The sequence below is a fragment of the Salvelinus alpinus genome, chromosome 17 (genome assembly GCF_045679555.1).
Source record: "Salvelinus alpinus chromosome 17, SLU_Salpinus.1, whole genome shotgun sequence".
Classification (NCBI taxonomy): domain Eukaryota; kingdom Metazoa; phylum Chordata; class Actinopteri; order Salmoniformes; family Salmonidae; genus Salvelinus; species Salvelinus alpinus.
This window is the reverse complement of record NC_092102.1, coordinates 13,553,156-13,574,696: the sequence shown is the minus strand read 5'-3', so window position 1 is coordinate 13,574,696 and position 21,541 is coordinate 13,553,156. Positions and strand designations below refer to the sequence as shown.

At 43.0% G+C, this 21,541-nt stretch overlaps 1 protein-coding gene across 1 annotated transcript in view; it reads right to left on the bottom strand.

The window, feature by feature from the left end:
* LOC139542186 (vasopressin V2 receptor-like) overlaps positions 1-20,867 on the bottom strand; it is a 49,357-nt gene extending 28,490 nt beyond the window's left edge. The window contains exons 1-2 of the mRNA XM_071347297.1: positions 20,413-20,867; positions 19,650-19,688 (exon numbers count right to left, since the gene is read on the bottom strand). The gene's annotated coding sequence lies outside the window, so the exon portion shown is untranslated. The remainder of the gene's footprint in view (positions 1-19,649; positions 19,689-20,412) is intronic.
* Positions 20,868-21,541: the final 674 nt, after the last annotated feature.

Sequence of the window (21,541 nt, the reverse complement as noted above, 5' to 3'; positions counted from 1 at the left end):
TACTCAAGACGTCGGGCGAGAGGCCTTCAGTACCTTGTGGAGTGGGAGGGGTACGGTCCCGAGGAGAGATGCTGGGTGCCGGTGGAGGACATCCTGGATCCATCATTACTGCAGGAATTTCACCGCCTCCATCCGGATCGCCCTGCGCCTCGTCCTCCGGGTCGTCCCCGAGGCCGGTGTCGGCGCGCTGCTGGAGCCGCGCGTCAAGGGGGGGTACTGTCACGACTTCGGCCGAAGTTGGTCCCTCTCCTTGTTCGGGCGGCGTTCGTCGGTCGACGTCACCGGCTTTCTAGTCACCACCGATCCATGTTTCATTTTCGTTTTGTTTTGTCTTTATCATACACACCTGGTTTCCATTCCATTAATTATGTTCCTTATTTAACCCTCTGACTTCCCTCTCTGTTTTGTGCGTTATTGTTTGTCATGTGGGTTCGTGTTGTTATAGTGCTCTGGATTATTGTGTTTTTCCTTGTTGGAACTTTACTTATGTTTGAGTAAATTTTGGACTATTACTCATATCTGTGTCCTGCGCCTGACTCTGCATTTTTCCATTCACCAACACCCTCACACTTAAACGTTAGCTTTTTTTACATTGCACATATTGCACTTTTACTTTCTTCTACAACATTTTGTTTTTGCATTATTTAAACCAGATTGAACATGTTTCATTATTTATTTGAGGCTAAATTGATTTGAGTGATGTATTATATTAAGTTAAAATAAAAGTGTTCATTCAGTATTGTTGTAATTGTCATTATTACAAATAAATAAATAAATACATTTTTAAAAATCGTCTGATTAATCTTTATCGGCTTTTTTTGGTCCTCCAATAATCCGTATCGGCGTTGAAAAATCATAAATCGGTCAACCTCTAATGATGACGTTATTATAAATTAAATTAAGCTGTTTCACGAAAATGTGCATATGAAACCATAACTGCCATGCAGATCTGTAGAAATGGTAAGACAAATTGGCATTCCACATGAGAAAGGTTGCCGACTCCTCGTGTAGCCTATTACCGGCAACTTCAGGAGAATAATGGCAGAATCTGCGAAAGCCAGCAGGAGCGGGAGGAGAGTAGTTGGGTTAGATTACGTTTTTTTTCTTCTGGTTATCTCTGGTGCCTTCTTTGAGGCATTTGTCTTATTTCATCAAACCGTATGCTCAATGCATATAGTTGATTTTATTAAAACACATAGGGTGTGTCTATATATGGAAAAATACACGTAAACAAATTTCAACCAATCGATTAGTCGAAAGAAAAGAAGACGTTTAATTTTTTTAGTCGGGGACAGCCCTAATATAGTTACACATTTGGCAGGAGGTTAGGAAGTGCAGCTCAGTTTCCACCTAATTTTGTGGACAGTGGGCACATATCCTGTTTTTTCATGAGAGCTAGGTCTGGCTATGGCGACCTCTCTCAATTGCAAGGCTATGCTCAGTGAGTCTATACATAGTCAAGGATTTTCTTAATTTTAGGTCAATCAAAGTGGTCAAGTATTCTGCCCTGTGTACTTTCTGTTTAGGGCCAGATATTGTTGAGGTAATTCCACTAGAGGGAATAGTAGCCATTTTTACGGGCTCCGGACCAATTGTGCTATTTTGTGTGTTTTTTGCACTGATCTTAACTTTTTTTGTACATCATATTTACGCCATCATTTCCTATGACCGCAAAGAGCTTCTGGACATCAGAACAGTAATCACTCAACTAAATTTGGATGAGGATTTCTACTTCAATGAGTGGGGTGGCAGGTAGCCTAGTGGTTAGAGCGTTGGACCAGTAACCAAGAGGTTGCTAGAGCCAATCCCTGAGCTGACAACCTAAAAATCTGTTGTTCTGACCCTGAACAAGGCAGTTAACCCACTGTTCCTAGGCCGTCATTGTAAATAAGAATTTGTTCTTAACTGACTTGCCTAGTTAAATTAAGGTTAAATGTAAAAAAAAATAACTGTGAGTCGTGGCTGAACAAGAACATAGCACATTTGGGGGGGTTCTCTTTATTAACAACAGCTGGTGCGGTCTATAATATTAAGGAAGTCTCGAGGTTCTGCTCATCTGAATTAGAATACCTCATATCTATATTTCATCTATACTCACCCAGAGGTTGTACTTCTAGTGGCCAGTGAATTTAATGCAGGAAAAAATCTGTTTGACCTAATTTCTACCAGCATGTCACCTGTGCAACTACAGCCAGAAAAAACTATCACCTTTACTCCACACACAGAGACGCCTACAAAGCTCTCCCTCGCACTCCATTTGGCAAATCTGACCATAACTCCGTCCTGATTGCTGCTTACAAGCAAACACTCAAACAGGAAGTACCAGTGATGAGCTCAATATGGAAGTGGTCTGATGAAGTGGATACTAAGTTACAGTGTTGTTTCACTAGCACAGACTGGAATATGTTCCGGGATTCATCCGAAGGCTTTGAGGAGTTTACCACATCAGTCACCGGCTTCATTAATAAGTGCATCAACAACGTCGTCCCCACACTGACTGTACGTACATATCCCAACCAGAAGCCATGAATTACAGGCAACATCCACACTGAGCTAAAGGCTAGAGCTGCTGCCTTCAAGGAGTGGGACACTAATCTGAACGCTTATAAGAAATCACGCTATGCCCTCAGACGAATCATCAAACAGGCAAAGCGTCAATACAGAACTAAGATTGAATCCTACTACACCGGCTTTGACACTTGTCGGATTTGGCAGGGCTTGCAAACTATCACAGATTACAAAGAAAAACCCAGCCACGATATGTCCGCTGACGCGAGGCTACAAGACGAGCTAAATGCCTTCTATGCTCACTTTGAGGCTAGCAACACTGAATCATGCATGAGAGCACCAGCTGTTCCGGACGACTGTGTAATCACACTCTCCATAGCCGATGTGAGTAAGACCTTTAAACAGGTTAACATTCACAAGGCCAAACGAATTACCAGGATGCGCACACAGAGCATGCGCTTATCAGCTGGCAAGTGTCTTCACTGACATTTTCAACCTCTCCCTGACCCAGTCTGTAATACCTACATGTTTCAAGCAGACTAACATAGTCCCTGTGCACAAGAACGCCAAGGTAACCTGTCTAAATGTCTGTCGTCCCGTAGCACTCTGTAGCACAGGAGGTCGGTGGCACCTTAATTGGGGAGGACAGGCTCGGGGTAATGACTGGAGCGGAATTAGTGGAATGGTACCAAATACATCAAACACATGGTTTCCATTCATGTTCCAGACATTATAATGAGCCGTCCTGGCTTATAATGAGCCGTCCTGTAGCCATAAAATGCTTTGAAAGTCTGGTCATGGCCTACATCAACACCATCACCCAGACACCCTGGACCCACTCCAATTCGCATACCGCCCAACAGATCCACAGATGACGCAATCTCCACTGCACTCAACACTGCCCTTTCCCACCTGGACAAAATGAGCTCATACTTGAGAATGCTGTTCGTTAACTACAGTTCAGCATTCAACACCATAGTGCCCTCCAAGCTCATCACTAAGCTAAGGACCCTGGGACTGAACACCTCCCTCTGCAACTGGATCCAGGTCTTCCTGATGGGCCGCCACCAGGTGGTGAAGGTAGGCAACAACACATCCGCCACACTGACCTTCAACACAGGGGCCTCTCAGGGGTGCGTTCGTAGGCCCCTCCTGTACTTCATGTTTACCCACAACTGCGTGGCCTGCATGAATCCATCATTAATTTTGCCGACTACACAACAGTGGTAGGCCTCATCACCAACGACGATGAGACAGCCTATAGGGAGGAGGTCAGAGACAAAAACCTCTCCCTCAACATCAGCAAGACAAAGGAGCTGATCGTGGACTACAGGAAATGGAGGGCCGAGCACGCCCCTATTCACATCGACAGGGCTGTCATGGAGCGGGTCAAGAGCTTTAAGTTCCTCTGTGTCCACTTTACTAAGGACCTATCATGGTCCAAACACACGTGAAGAGGGCGTGAAAATAAATCTTCCCCCTCAGGAGGCTGAAAAGTTCTACAGCTTCACTATTGAGAGCATCTTGGCTGGCTGCATCACCGCCTGGCATGGCAACTGCTTTCCATCTGACCATAAGGCGCTACAGAGGGTAGCGTGTACGGCCCAGTACATCATTGTGGACCACTATACCAGGCGGTGTCAGAGGAAGTCCCTAAGAATTGTCAAAGACTCCAGCCACCCAACTCTTAGACTGTTCTCTCTGCTACCGCACAGCAAGCGGTACCGGAGTGTCAAGTCTGCGACCAAAAGGCTCTTGAACAGTTTCTACCCCCAAGCGATGACTGCTGAACAGTTAATCAATCGCTACCCTTTTTAGTTGTATTGACCCCATTTTTATTTGCGCTAACTCTCTTGCACCAGCTCTTTGCACACTCACTGGACTCTACCAACACACACACACACACACACACACACACACACACACACACACACACACACACACACACACACACACACACACACACACACACACACACACACACACACACACACACACACACACACACACACGCTGCTGGTACTCTGTTTATTATCTATCCTGATTACCTTGTCATTTTTACCCCTACCTGCATGTACATTACCTCAATTACTTCAACTACCTCGTACTCCTGCACATTGACTCGGTACTGATACTCCTTGTATACTGTTATACACTGAGTGGACACAACATTAGGAACTGGTCTTTCCATTACATAGACTAACCAGGTGAATCCAGGTGAAAATATGATCCCTTATTGATGTCACTTGTTAAATCCACTTTAATCCGTGTAGATGAAGGAACGGAGAACCATTAAAGGATTTTTAAGCCTTGAGACAATTGAGACATGGATTGTGTATGTGTGCCATTCAGAGTGTGAATGGGCAAGACAAAAGATTCAATTGCCTTTGAGCAGGGTATGGTAGTAGATGCCAGGCAGACCGGTTTGAGTGTGTCAAGAACTGCAATGCTGCTGGGGTTTTCATGCTCAACCTTTTCCTGTGTGTATAAAGAATGGTCCACCACCCAAAGGATATCCAGCCAACTTGAAACTACTGTGGGAAGCATTGGAGTCAACATGTATCCCTGTGGAACGCTTTCGACACCTTGTGGAATCCATGCACTGACGAATTGAGGCTGTTCTGAGTGCAAAAGGGGGTGCAGCGCAGTATTAGGAAAGTGTTCCTAATGTTTTGTACACTCAGTGTAGTCTATTGTAACTTTTTCATTTTTTTCCTTATTTTTTTTTTACTCTGCATTGTTGGGAAAGGGCTCGTAAAGTCTACACCTGTTGTATTCAGCGCATTTGACAAATAAAATGTTATTTGATTTGATAGCATTCCAATTTGTTCTCTGTTTTGGTTGATTATTTCCAGTGTGTCAAATAGTTATAATTTAGCTTTCTCATAATTTGGTTAGGTTTAATTGTGTTGCTGTCCTGGGACTCTGTGGGTCTGTTTGTGTTTGTGAACAGAGCCCCAGAGCCAGCTGGCTGTGGGGACTCTTCTCAAGGTTAATCTCTCTGTAGGTGAGGGCTTTGTGGTGGAATGTGTGGGCATGGCATGTGGTGGAATGTGTGGGTTTTGCGTTGTACACAAAGTATATTTTTGCAGAATTCTGCATGCAGAGTCTCAATTAGCTGTTTGTCCCTTGTCCCATTTTGTGAATTCTTGGTTGGTGAGTGGACCTCAGACCTCACAACCATAGATGGCAATGGGTTCTATAACTGATTGAAGTATTTTTAGCTACATTCTGATTAGGATGTCAAGTTTTATGTTCCCTTTGATGGCATAGAAGGCCCTTAGATCGTTCACAGCCTTGTGTTAGTTACCTGTGGTGTTGATGTTTAGGCTGAGGTAGGTATAATTCTTTGTGTGAACTAGGGCAATGATGTCTAGATAGAATTTCTATTTGTTGTCCTGGCAACCATACCTTTTTTGGAACACCATTATTTGAGTCTTACTGAGATTTACTGTCAGGGCCCAGGTCTGACAGAATCTGTGTAGAAAATCTAGATGCTGCTGTAGGCCATCCTTGGTTGGGGACAGAAGCACCAGATCATCTGCAAACAGTAGACATTTGATTTACGAGTCCCCTCTCTCTCTCTCTCTCTCACTCAATGCTCACTGTGACCAATAAAACTGACTGAATTAGAGGTGTGAATGTTTAAATGTTTAAATTAAATTGGGATCATTAACATTTAGAAAGAAATCCCTACCTGAAAAACAAAGAATCTTTTGTGTTGTTTTTTTCTCTGCAAAATTCATATCACAGTGAAGTTATCACAAAACTACCACTAACTGTTACAGTGATGCTTGTACGAACTCGAACCCAGTCGGAGAGAAACACAGCAAGCAGAGGAAAAGGTAAATTCAGCTCTTTACTTAGTCTTGACAAAAACAAGGCAACAGCACAAGAGTGCACTAAGCAAAACATAAGACCAAAGCACAGATACAAGCAACTGAGGAACATAAATAGCAAGGCAACCAGGTGAACAGAGAAGGTCATCAAAACCATGTGAAACCAATAAGTAATAATTAGGGTAACCTGGAAACTAGAACACAAGGCAAGGGCGCCCTCTAGCGGTAACCCAAGGGAACAACAATCAAATAAACGTAAACTGTGACAGGACCCCCCCCACTCAAGGAAAGGCTCCTGATGTTCCACTAGGGGTAGCAGAGAGGCGACGAACTCCCAAATGAGTCCGGGATCCAGAATGTCCCGAGCCAGAACCCAGGATCGCTCCTCAGGACCGTAACCCTCCCAGTCCACGAGATACTGAGTCCCACGACGGAACTGGCGACTAGAGAGGATGCGTCGCACAGTGTAGGCTGGCTGTCCCACTATCATGTGAGGCGGAGGTGGAGTCCGAGTTGCCAGAACCAGAGGACTGAACACCACAGGCTTGAGTCTGGAGATGTGGAAGTTGGGATGAATCCTCATTGACCGGGGAAGATGAAGGCGATAGGCCACTGCATTGATGCGCCGTAGAACCTTGAATGGCCCAACGTACCGGGGTGCCAACTTCTTAGATTCCACGCGTAGGGGCAGATCCCCAGTAGACAACCAGACCATCTGGCCCTGGACGCAGGAGAGGGTGAGAACGGCGATGACGGTGGGCCTGTCGTTGAGCTTGAGCAGAGGACCTCAGGATCACTGACCGAGCCCTCTTCCAGGTGCAGCGGCAACAAGAGATGAGACGTTCAGCGGATGGAACCACCACTTCAATCTCCTGATCTGGAAACAGAGGAGGCTGGTACCCGTACAACACCTGGAATGGTGACAGGCCGGTGGAGGAACACTGGAGAGTGTTGTGTGTGTACTTCACCCAGGGAAGATGCTGACTCCAAGTGGCGGGGTTGGCAGACACAGCACCGTAAGGCGGTCTCCAGATCCTGGTTCACCCGCTCTGTTTGGCCGTTGGACTGAGGGTGATCGCCCGAAGACAAACTGGCTGATGTCCCCAGAAGAGTACAGAACACCCTCCAGAATCTGGAGGCAAACTGGGGACCCCGGTCGGAGACGATGTCCAGAGGAAGTCCGTGAATGCGTAAAACATGCTGAATGACTAGATGAGCAGTCTCACGGGTAGATGGAAGCTTAGGCAGCGGAATGAAATGTGCCGTCTTGGAAAAGCGGTCCACAATGACCAGGATGACAGTGTGGCCCTCTGAGGATGGAAAACCCATGATGAAATCCATAGAGAGATGAGACCAGGGTCGAGAAGGTGTTGGCAGCGGATGAAGAAGCCCCAGAGGCTGCTGACGAGGAGTCTTGTTCCGGGTGCATGTTGGACAGGCAGCCACGAAGGTCCGAGTGTCCACCTCTGCCGAGGGCCACCAAAACCTCCTCCTCAAAAACTCTAGTGTTTTCTGTCCTCCCGGATGAGAGGTGCGACCTTGAACCGTGCCACTGTGCCCAAAGAGGAACAAAAAGTCTGTTAGAAGGACAGCCGTCAGGAACTGCCTCCCTACCTTGCGCCTCCCTCACTACAGTCTCTATACCCCAGGACACCGGCACGAGGATGAGCGACTTGGGGATGATGGATCCAAGTGGCCGATCCTCACTGGAGCTGGGGAACTGGCGAGACAGGGCATCCGGCTTCACGTTCTTAGACCCCGGGTGGTAAGATAACATGAATCTGAACCGAGTGAAAAAAAGAGCCCAATGAGCCTGTCGGAGATTGAGGCATTTATCCTCCTGAATGTAGGCCAGGTTCTTGTTTTCCGTCTAAACCTTAAAAGGATGTTCCAAACCCTCCAACCAGTGCTGCCACTCCTCCAAAGCCAGTTTGACCGCAAGTAGCTCCCGATTGCCGACATCATAGTTCCGCTCCGCTGGAGTGAAACGTCTGGAGAAGAAGGCACGGGCGTGAAGCTTTTGGTCTTTAGCTGAGCACTGAGACAGAACCGCACCCACGCCAACGTCAGAAGCATCCACCTCTACCACGAAGGGAAGAGAAGGATCCTCATGAACTAGAATGGGTGCAGGAAAAAAGAATCTGGTCCTGGAACGCCCTCTCAACAGCAGAGGTCCAGCTTACATGCCCAGCCTTACATGCCCTTGGTGAGCGCTGTCAATGGCGCAGCCACAGAACTAAAGTCTCTCACAAATCTCCGGTAGAAGTTAGCAAAACCCCAAAAACACTGGACTTGCTTGACAGTGCTGGGCCGCGGCCAGTTGACCACCGCTTCTACCTTTTGGGAGTCCATCCGTACACAGCCTTGAGACACAATGTACCCCAGGAAGGAGATCTGAGGAACGTGAACTCACACTTTTCACATACAAGTGGTGAGAGAGGAGTCTTTGAAGGACCTGGCGTACATGTTGGACTTGTTCAATCATGGACCTGTAGAAGATGAGGATGTCATCCAGGTATACAAACATGAACTGGTGAAGGAAGTCGCGCAGCACGTCATTAACCAGGGCCTGGAAAATGGCTGGCGCATTAGTAAGTCCAATTTTTTTAAATAAACAAATACCTAACTGTTGCTAGCAGCTGCGTAGGCCCCCAACAACAGACATTAGATAGGAATCTTCACGCGAAAAAAGTGCCAATTACAGAAATGATGCAGTTGAGATGCAGCCATTGTCACTGGTAAAGGATGTCGGCTTCAATGCCCTGATGGCATATCTAGAACCAGACTACAAGATGCCATGTTGAAAAACTGTGATGGTCTGGTTTGTACAATGATTGCTCTGCAAGTACAAAGCGCAAGCTCTCAATCATCCAAATGGGGCGTTAACAACATATTGTGCGATGTCTATGAACACGCTGCCATATATCACTGCAACAAGTCATCACACTGATGAGAAGTGGGACATGGAGTCCCGTGTACTGACAATTGAGAACATGGAGGAGAGGGACACAGCAGAGAACCTAAAAATGGCATTAACTACCATCGTTGCTGAGTGGGTGGTGGACAGCAGTAAGGTAGCCTTGAGTAGATGCCTTCTGGTAGCCTGCAGTAGATAGAACTGTATTGTCACCTAGTGGTCATACACAACCCCATAACTGCATTAAGAATTCACATGTCATTTCTTATTGTTTAAACATTTAAATGATTAAAAAATGTCTGTTTAAACGTAAATATATTTTTTTGTCACATCCCTAGACTGAATCAGCCTCCAGAGGAAGGTCTCATGATGGATCGACTACACTGGGCCACGGTAGAAATGTGGTAATGATGTTAACTTTAACCTAGATGCTGAACCAGGAACAGCTCACATTCTGCTCTAGCCGGGGTCATGTTCATCAGGCACCAAACTGAAGAAAACGGAAGGAACTGCCTGCATTTGTCCAATAACAAACACCCATTTGTGGTGGTGGTGATTACTAACTTCAAGACATTTGGTTATGATGAGGATGACTTTACGGCTGGTAATTGGTAATTACTTTCAATCAAAATTGATCAAATGTGTGTGTGAGGTCTCCCGGGTGTGTGCTGATAAAGCATCTTCAATACTCTCCCTTTCTACTCTTCCTCCTCATCCTCCTCCAAAAAAGTCCTCAGTGCTCTCCTCCTTCTAAACCTCGTCCTCAGGGTAAGAGATCCGGTGGACGAAACTCCTTCCTAACACGTACTGTTTAGTCATCGCTGTTAGATCTAATCAATCTGTAAAGTGACACGTGTTAAATGGGGTCTCCTCCCAGGGTGCTTAAGAGTCTTCAGTCCTCTCCTCCTCTATTAGTACTGTTTAGTAATCACTGCTAGACATCATCCCTTGAGCGAATATCAAGATGTCGGTTTACCGCAGTTTCCCTAAAAAAGTTTTCCCCAAAATTGCTCCCTGGTTCTCGAGTTCTTGAGAGCACCCTGCGGACATTATAGGATTTCCACCATGTTCCGTGTTCCAGAACTTCCATTCTCATTTACATAATAGAAGGTGCATCCAAAATACACGATAAGCATGATTTGCACACATTCATACACTGATGACTAATGGGATGAAGCGCTACACTGCACTGTACACACAGGCGCTCATTATTTACATCAGTCATTCTTTACATTTAATCTTTGATATATAGAGTTATTAGAGTGGTGCGAGTCATACAACCCAATCTGCAAACCTCTCTGCCAGAAAGCAAGCACTCCCATTCACAATCTTCTCGCAAAGTACAAATTGTTCTGTCATATTTTGCAAGATGGACTGTGGCCCAGCCAAAGACTCCCTCAGCCTGTAACTTCCACTCGGCCTTCTGTACCTTAAAGCTTTTATCCTGATTAAAACGAATGGACCAGATCCCTCCCTCCTGCTTTCCTTCTGCAGAATTAAACGAGTGTGGAACCATCAATTTTTCTGTCCCACTTCACCCCTTCATAGACACCTCTCTGTTCCCCACTCCCCCTTTCTTTCTCTCTCTCTATTTCTTTCTCTCTTTCTCTCTGCTCACACGTTTTGTGTGAGTGTCAATCCGTCATATCAGGCTCACTGGAACAAATGTGCTGTGAGACTTGGATCAAAATACCGTCTGTTCACAAACACACACGCACGCACGCACGCACGCACGCAGGCAGGTACACACGCACGGAAACACACACACGCACGGAAACACACACACGCACGGAAACACTCACACGCACGGAAAAACACACACACACACGCACGGAAACACACACACACGGAAACACACACACACACACGCACGGAAACACACACACGCACGGAAACACACACACACGGAAACACTCACACGCACGGAAAAACACACACACGCACGGAAACACACACACACGGAAACACTCACACGCACGGAAAAACACACACACACACGCACGGAAACACACACACACACACGGAAACACACACACACACGGAAACACACACACACACACACGGAAACACACACACACACATGTGCAAGGAAACACACACACACACACACATACACACACACATTGGTTGGCAGAGCAAGCAGGCAGCAATGAGAGTCATAGAAGCAATCAGAGAGAAACTAACAGTTGAGCTACACAGGGATTCTTGGAAATATTCTCTGCTAAACTTTCACGCCTCTCTCTACCCTGCCTGACCATCTCTCTCTCTTGTTTTCTGTCTGTCTCTGTCTGTCTGTTTCTCTCTCTTTCGCTCTCTCTCTCCCCGCCACTTGCACACACACACACACATACACACACACACACTGTTCTCAAAAAGAAAAAATCCTCTTCTTGTGCAACCCTGCCTCTATGTTACACAAAACGCAATAATGCATGAATGACTCAACCGTGTGTAGGTGAGCGCTATGTCTTACGCCATATTGTACTGTGAACCAAGCAGCATTGAAGTGGAGTAGTCGGCTGTATACTGCTATGTTCAGCGCGCTCCGTATTGTCAAAGACTTTATTTATATACCAATCAATAACACATTATTCAGCCGAGGCAGGAAGATTCAGCTGCTGACACACTCTATGGGTGCCCTACACTTCTAGAGCCTTTGATCAGTATTCTGTTCTGGAACACATGGGAACATAATTAACTTTATAGATTGCAGTTGTCCTCTAGCTGCACACTTATACTTCAACTCTCCCACACAAACTAATCAGAACCCCGACTACTCACTTACATTTTGAGTTGTATTACCTTTTCTAACCTTGTCCGGCCGATTTAAAGTTAAATTAACATTCTGTCCATATTTCTCATTATCAATTTGCGGAGGGAGGCATGTCCCAAACATTCTCCATGTAGCCTATACTTTGAAAGTCAAAAGGCTTCTCTTGAACTTCTACACTCTTGGGGGGAAAAAAGTACTCTCTAGAACCTTAAAGGGTTCTTCTGCTGTCCCCATAGGAGAACCCTTTGAAGAACCGTTTGGGTTCCTTATTGAACCCTTTCCACAGAGGATTCAACATGGAACCCACTAGGGGCCTCTTATGGGGACAGCCGAAGAACCCCTAAGGAACCCTTTTTTTGAAGAGTGTATGAAGTAGCCTGGGTTCCCCTCTATCTCTATGTAACCACTTTGTCCTACAATAGCGTACCTTGCCAAAACAACCTATTAAAATGTTAATGGGGCCGACCACACCTCATTGACCTGCATTGCAATGACACACTTGCTGCTTGACTTTGCAATGAGGGTTCTCGCCTTGAGCCATAGTCAATGAAGGTTGGCACTGACAGACTTACAGACATCTCTCTATTTCTACAATACATCTTCCAGGCCAGGGAGGCCGAACTCATCTGGCCTTGCAGGCAGGATTGTTGGGTTGGGTTCAAATCCATTTAAATATGAGTCAATTCAGGAAGTAAACTGAAATTCCAATTCCAAATTGTTGTCATAGAGAACCATTGGCGAGATTTGGAATTTCAGTTTACTTCCTGAATTGACGGAATGGAATTAACTTCAACCGTGTTCTACTGTCCCTGCTTGCCGAAGAGAGGGTCCAAGTCCTAGTTGAAACCAATAAAGCCTTGTTCACAGCTCTATTGACTGTTGTTCTTGTAATATATGATTAACCAATAGGGCCATTATACTGTCATACTGCACGTGCTGGGAAACTGACCCTCTTAAACTTGGTTAAGCTTCTCTAATGTCCGTGAGTTATTTACTCTGAAAAATAAGAACTTAACAAGGTCATGCAAGTTACTTGTTTCTGTTGACGTCAAAAACAACATAACAAAATGTCAAGTAAATTATATGGGGAGAAATTCGCCCAAGTAATATCACTGGCCTACATTAGCCTATTATTGTTGAGACCTCTGCCTTATGTCCATAACTGAACACATAACACAGAACATAGAACACATAAGCAGGGTTTGGAACCGGTTCAGGGAACAGAACCGAAAACCGGAAAATAACTATATTTGGTAACACTTCCTTTTAATTACATATGTAATTACACTATAACAAGTATTGTAGTTAACGTAACGACTCATAGTTACTTACTTAAGTGATAATGCCCTCGAAGCCGGTGTTTAGAGGATATATTGGCATGGGTGTTGTTCATTGAGGGCCGGCAAACTGCCAATATATCCTCTAAACACCGTTTTCGAGGGCATTATCACTTTGCCAACATATTAAAATAATGTTTGACATATTTTTATTAAAAACCTTATTTTGATGAATTTACTCATACTATTTCATCCTTCCAGAAGATATAGTCCCGACACAAATCTAGCGTTGCCAGAGACGCGACCCAGTCGTTCAGTCTTTTTGTTCTGTATCTATGGACGCGACACAGTCATTAGTTCTAAATGTTCCATTGCCATACCGGCTGGCAATGTTCTTATATCTTGCTTGCTAGCCAACTACGGCAAACTTACAGTCAAAACAAAAAGGGCAGCCAGAATAACAGCAAAGTAGCTGCGTTTGCATTTGTTTAAGCTGTTTTCTAGTGACATTTATTTGGATACATTCATAACAATGAGCTAATGAGGTGCGATTTCGCCTGGTATAGAAAATCTGCACACTCGTCAGGACACTGTTGTTCAGAGGAGCTAGCCAACAACACAGTTAACATAATCACTTCAAACTGAAGTTTAATTTGACCTTTTTTGAATTTACATTTCTTTGTATATATCCATAAAAAAATTATGCCAGCTGATTCATGATTTCGACTGGCTGAGAAACGCTGCCTGTCTGTCTCGTCTCGACTCCAGACATGGTCATTACTATGGGACAACTGGAGATTTCATTTTAATATTTATACAATGTTGCAAATGTCAGAGAGACAGACATCAAGGTTTATACAAATCTCCGCTGTTGAAGTCTAAAAGAATGTGAGATAATGTCTAGATGCTTTTTATAGTGGAGATCAAGTTTATAAATTGCCTGGCTGGGCTGATGAGACAGTGGATTGTGCAGTGAGATTGAACAGAGTAAATAGGCATTTTAACATCATAGATTTAGCTGGTGGTAACTTGTTGAATAGACACCGGCTCGAATGCGGTTTTAACCAATCAGCATTTAGGATTACACCCACCCGTTGTATAAAATGTGATAACAACATGTAATTGGTAGTAATTACAGAAGTGTAACAATGAATGCGTGTTACCATGCTTGTTACAAATGGGTAGGTTGTGACAAAGGTTGGGATCCCATGTGGATGCACTGCGTGTCTGAGAGATTATCGCCTCAATAAACGCTAATTACTAAACCATGAATGTGCACTGTTCAAAATATATCTCCAGTCAGCATTGTTGCTAGCACTTGCCCCCAAAATAAAGGGTTAACTTGGTTGAGCTGACGAAAACAGATCTAATACAAGTGTCATCCCAGATAAGGAATAAGACACTATTTCAAAGCACATGTAATGTTTGCCTAAGTACAATGTAATTGCTAGATGTTACGCAGGTTTTAGCTAGTTAAAATGAAGTGTATCTCGAGGGGTACTTACTTGTAACTAATGTGTACCTTTACAGTACATTACCCATTCTGACAACCTGGCCCTCAATTTAAACCTTGTGGATGCGAGATCCAAGTGGGAGAATAAATACACTAGTACACCACAGAGTACATGTAATATCTGCATAAGTACAATGTTATTACTAGGTGTTATACAGGATTTGTCTATTTATAATGAAGTGTATATTGAGGGGTATCTACTTGAATTATAATGTACCGAGCCATTGGTGGGAAAAGTACCCAATTGTCATACTTGAGTAAAAAATTCAAGATACCTTAATAGAAAATGACTGAAGTAAAAGTAGAAATAATTTCACATTCCTTATATTAAGCAAACCAGATGGCACAATACAATTTTTTATTTTTATGGATAGCCTCCAACACTCAAACATAATTTACAAACAAAGCATCTGTTTAGTGATTCTGCCAGGTCAGAGGCAGTAGGGACGACCAGGGATGTTCTCTTGAGTGTGAATTGGACCATTTTCCTGCCGTGCTTAAGCATTCAAAATGTAATGAGTACTTTTGGGGAAATGTATTAAGTAAAAATTACCTTATTTTCTTTAGAACTGTAGTGGAGTAAAAGTAAAAGTAGTAAAGTAAGGTACAGATACCCCAAAAGACCACTTAATTAGTACTTTAAAGTATTTTTATGATTCAGAGATTATTCAGACCCCTTGACTTTCCCCACATTTTTTTACAGCCTTATTCTAAAATGGATTAAATAAATAAAACATCTAATCAATCTACGCACTATACCCCATAATGACAAAGTGAAAACATAATTTCTATTTTTTCTTTTCTTTTTTTTTTTTCTTTTTTTTTTTTACAAATGTATAAAAAAAAAGAAATACCTTATTTTCATAAGTATTCAGTCCCTTTGCTTTGAGACTCAAAATTGAGCTCAGGTGCATCCTGTTTCCATTGATCATCCTTGAGATTTTTCTAGAACTTGATTGGAGTCTACCTGTTGTAAATTCATTTGATTGGACATGATTTGGAAAGGCACACACCTGTCTATATAAGGTCCCACAGTTGACAGTGCATGTCAGAGAAAAAAACATGCCATGAGGTTGAAGGTATTGTCCATAGGGCTCCAAGACAGAATTGTGTCGAGGCACAGATCTGGGGAAGGGTACCAAAACATTTCTGCAGCGTTGAAGGTCCCCAAGAACACAGTGGCCTCCATCATTCTTAAATGGAAGAAGTTTGGAACCACCAAGACTCTTCCTAGAGCTGGCTGCCCGGCCAAACTGAGCAATCGGGGGAGAAGGCCTTGGTCTGGGAGGTGACCAAGATCTGATGGTCTGACAGAGCTCTAGAGTTCCTCTGTGGAGATGGGAGAACCTTCCAGAAGGACAACAATCTCTGCAGCACTCCACCAACCAGGCCTTCATTGTAGAGTGGCCAGACGGAAGTCACTTCTCTGTAAAAGGCACATGACAGCCCGATTGGAGTTTGCCATAAGGCACCTAAAGACTCCCAGACCATGAGAAACAAGATTCTCTGGTTTGATGGAACCAAGATTGAACTCTTTGGTCTGAATGCCAAGCGTCACGTCTGGAGGAAACCTGGCACCATCCCTACGGTGAAGCATGGTGGTGGCAGCATCATGCTGTGGGGGTGTTTTTCAGCGGCAGGGACTGGGAGACTAGTCAGGATTCAGGCAAAGATGAACAGAGCAAAGATCCTTGATGAGAGATCCTTGATGAAAGCCTGTTTCAGAGCGATCAGGACCCCAGACTGGGGGCGAAGGTTCACCTTCCAACAGGACAACGACCCTAAGCACAAAGCCAAGACAACACAGGAGTGGCTTCGTGACAAGTCTCTGAATGTCCTTGAGGGGCCCAGCCAGCCAAACCCGATCGAACATCTCTGGAGAGACCTGAAAATAGCTGTGCAGCAACGCTCCCCATCCAACCTGACAGAGCTTGAGAGGATCTGCAGAGGAGAATGGGAGAAACTCCCCAAATACAGGTGTGGCAAGCTTGTAGCATCATACCCAAGATGACTCAAGGCTGTAATTGCTGCCAAAGGTGCTTCAACTAAGTTCTGAGTAAAGGGTCTGAATACTTATATAAATTTGATATTTATTTTTATATAAATTTAGCAACCAAAAAAACATATTTTTTTTGCTTTGTCCTTATTGTGTGTAGATTGATGAGAAATTTTTTTTTTAAATACATTTTTGAATAAGGCTGTAACTTAACAAAATGTGGAAAATGTCACAGGGTCTGAATACTTTCCAAAGGCACTGTATGCACATAATGTGACATAGTAAGCAATTTTCGGGACCACTTTTTGTATACAAAAGTACCGGAGAATCTCTTTAATAATAAACAACCATTCATAAGGATGGTCGTCAACATAAATACAATTTTATGTTGGAAGATTTTAAATGTTGTATTATTATTAGATGAAAGATATGGAAAGCCATTAAAGCCATTTTTGATTAAGCTGGCCCCGACTAGAAAATGTATTTTGATCGACAGAGAGTCGTCGTCTCTTCTTTCGACCAATCGATTAGTCAACATTTTGAAACTTGTATTTTTCCATATATAGACACCCTATGTGTTTGAATAAAATCAACTATATGCACTGAGCTTGTCTGATTCTTTAAGCACACTGTTTGAAATAATTAATATAATAATTAAGACACACAAATGTAATTAAATCATTAAGACACACAAATGACTCAAGCGGGAGGGACCCCAATGGCCACATTGTAAAAAAAAAAGACGGAGTCCCTGTGTGACTGGAACACGTTGTCTCTCTCTCCTCCCTGCTGCATCGAACAGGCACCACAGCACAGTAAGTGTTTATCACACTGTCCGTGCTGAAGCTGCAACATAATTACAGACATTTAGTTTCTTATTTTTTTCTCTGAATGAAAAGTTATGTTACCGAAATAACTTATTTGTTTTGGAAAAACTTTCCCTATTCCCTCAACCCTTGCCCTCTTTACGTGAAACATGTTTGCATCACATGCACGTGACCAATAGGGCTTGACCATTAGGGCTTGACCTGTAGCCTATCATAATGACATCTATAAATTGGTTATAACAAACTCGAACACCGTAACACGTGACAGCAAAATGGATCCGGAGGACGTGAAAAAGAAACTTGAAACGGGTGAACGTTTACTGGTTTCTCAGGAGGGAATGTGGAAGTCAGATGTGTGGAAGACATTTAGACTTAGTTGTGGAAATTACTGGAGCTCAAGAAAAGGAGGGTATAGGAGGAAGTGCTGAGTGAGTATTGTGTGCCAAACAACTGCTGTTGGATTACAATATTATACTTTTTTCTGACCATTTGGAACAGTGAAACAAGACAAAATTAATTAGAAGTGTATCAGAGAGTCTGTTATGATGAGAAACTATATATAAAGCCTTTATTACAGCAAAGAATTAAAACAGTTACATGCATTCATGAATTGCGGTTTATTTTTTGTTCAGAGCTACTTATCCAAAGCTTCCTTTGTTAATTCATTTTAAAACTAAAATGCTTGATTCCATTTCAAAGAATGAATGATTTGTATGCTGTGTGATGACATGAACGAATGAATGATTGATTGATATAGAAGCCTAAATATTGAAATATAGGTAAGGTACGGTATTAAGATTAAACCGGACGCACTCTTAGGACTGCAGCTCGATGGTGGTTATACAAGGCTACTACTGTAAGAAACCTACTAATGACATTACTTATTATAATGATGATCATAATAATAATTGTAATAATAACAATAAGAAGAAGGAGATCAAGAAAAATTAGGGTATACAAACAGACAGGTGCTGTTCGATAACAATATCATCTTTTCTGTCCGTTTGGAACAGTGTAAACATTGTAAACACGAAATAAATTATAAATAATATCAGAGAGTCTGTTCTAACGAAAAACAATTGTAAAGCCTTTAGCACAGCATTGCAAAGATGAAAAAGAGACGAATTTGTGAAATGGCTTTATCCAACATTTTGCGGCTGCGTGAGGCTTGGCGCTCACCGGATTCAGTAGGCTATTAACACAAACACGAACAGGCAACAGAGGCAGGATCTGTCTTATTTTTGTAGATTATATATGGATGATTTATAAAGCCATGCATGTTTAACTGTTAGGCTATTGATTATAGACCTAATTAAGTTGGTTTCCTCTCTACTCAATTTTCTTAGACAATTTTGTCAAGAGCTGTTTCCTCGTCTCCTCACTCCGCTGCATTGTTCGTCAACACTAATATGCTGGTTAACTTCGCTATTATGCACATAGCAACATATCGGGAAAGGCACCAATTCAACGGTTCACTGAAGATTATGTTTAAGAACCATAGACAGCGCTGGAGGTAGCGCATTTGTTCTAAAATAATATTATATTTATTAGTGTTGCACCATTATTCTTACATGATATAACCAATTACAATTTCAGTAGCACATGTCTTAGGGTGATGGACTGTGCCATCCACATGGCCTCTGTAATGGATTAGTCCACAGAGACAGGCACGAATCAGACATGTGACTTGAGCATGATACATTTGTTGATAATTTGCAACTGCTCGACTAAAGAAATCTCGGTCGACAAACAGCCTATTGACCAAACAATCGACCAGTCGACTAAATGGAGTCAGCCTCAGTTTTTGATTTTGTCTGTGTACAATTTATACTTTGAGTGTATATTTGAATAATTATCTGGGTTCATACATCTATTAATTAGCATCGAAACAGTTTTGGTCAGTGTGACAGAATGTAGGCTAGGCACGTACACACCAGAAGAGAAGAACAAACCAAGGTGAGTATAAATCTTCTCTCCCTGTCTCAGTCTCGGCTCTCACCTTTTTGTCAGTGCATGGTCAACCTCTTCATGTGTCCTGCTACAGCAGGGGAAGGAAGGAGAGAGAAATAGTTGTAGTCATAACCACAGCCTACAAAGACATAATGAAAAGTACAGAAAGGTCCACACACTATATGCTCTTTATACCACCTTTGATGCAACGTTTGAAAAGTTCTTCATTAGTCAAATATTGTCATTGAAGGTGAAATACAGAGCATATAGTGTGCAGGCCTTTCTGGTCTTCTCAGGAAAGGAGAGACTCATTATATTCCATAAAAATGTATTAGACTGATGATTGGCTGGTCTAAACGCAGTGGCAATTCCCAGGACCAGGAGCTCCCATAAGAATCCCTACATACACAGCTACTGACCTTGGATTGGTCAGTTATACAAGGAATGAACAAACTAAGATAAGTGTGGCAAGAGTGTTGACATATAGGCTAGGTACATATAGCAGAATTTTGTTGACTTTCTGCATCAATGTCTATAGGCTAGCATGTTTATCACAAAGCTTTTATTATAATCTTATCTCATTATGCCTGTCATCATGCTTCACACACACACACACTGAATATTTATTGTTGTAAACTGCCATGCTCAGACAAACGCACAGCTACTGTAACATCTGAGGATAAAAAAAATACATGTTTACACCGGATAGGCGCTGTGAAATGTGTTGTTTTACTTGGTCATAACGTTACAAGGAAAAGTAAAAGGTAGCTACAAACGCTCAAGTGAGTTAAAAGCTAAAGTACTGTACTTACTTTTGCTTGTGGTGCTCTTCAATGATGTTTCACAAAGGTGTCAGAATCCTCACCGAAATTCACATCTTTGGTCCTTCAGTTCAACACTGAAGCCCATGCATTTCCATTGTGTCTGTGTTTGTGTCAGAATCAGAGAATCCGTTTGTCTATTTACTCTAATGTAGATTAAGAGACCTGTGTTAGAACTGTCTGTCTCAAAGTCTGTGTGATTTAAATTTGTAGAGAGCTTGTTGAGTGTATGAGGCTGAAGTGAAATCAGTGTGAATATTGTATGTCTGTACTGTATTTGCCAGGTTGTGTGGTTGATGGTATGTCGATGCTGTGTAGTTCACAAGAGTCTGTGAGAGTAATCCATTAGTTCACCATGCGTTTCCGGGCTCCCTCTCTTCTCTGCTATTTCTGAGTGCCTCTACTCACTGACAGGACTGAATTTGAGCTCCGTCTGCTCTTACCATCCCTCCTTCCCCCTCGCCCTCCCTCCCAGTCCTCCCCCTTCCCCTTCCTCTTGGCTCAAACCAACCTGTCCTCTAGAACGGGAGGAGGAATTAACAGCCAGAAGGAAGGGTGGCCAATGTTATTATACATACCTATGAACTCTCAGAGAGAGCTAGAGAGAGAGAGAGATACCGCATTGTAATAGGCTAGATTGACTGTACTGTATGTAGCCTATACTGTTGTTGTTATGGGATGGGGGAAGAGAGAGAGAGAGATAGACAGGAGAAACATCCAACCATAGGAATAAATATACTTTACTGAGTAAGGTGTTGTTACGTCGTTGTTATGTGATTACTGAGTCATTGGCATTTACTGTTGTTTTCACGCCATCTCATCCGTTAATTCCTCCTTTGTTAACAACATTGTTACTAAACACGTAAAACCTTTGATCTCTTTATGGGGCTTCCTGGAGTGGCCTGTTGGTCATGAATACCACAGTCTATGACTAACTATTGGCAGTCAGCTTGGTCAACAACAGCATGTTCACAACCCACCTGGTTGAACACACATGTAGGTAGGTAGGTCACCATCGGGGCCTGTTTTGAATTATGTCAAGTTTTGTGACCCTTGTTAAATGCATTTTAAATACATTTGACTTTATTATACAAGAGAGAGAGAAAGTGAGTGAGTGTGT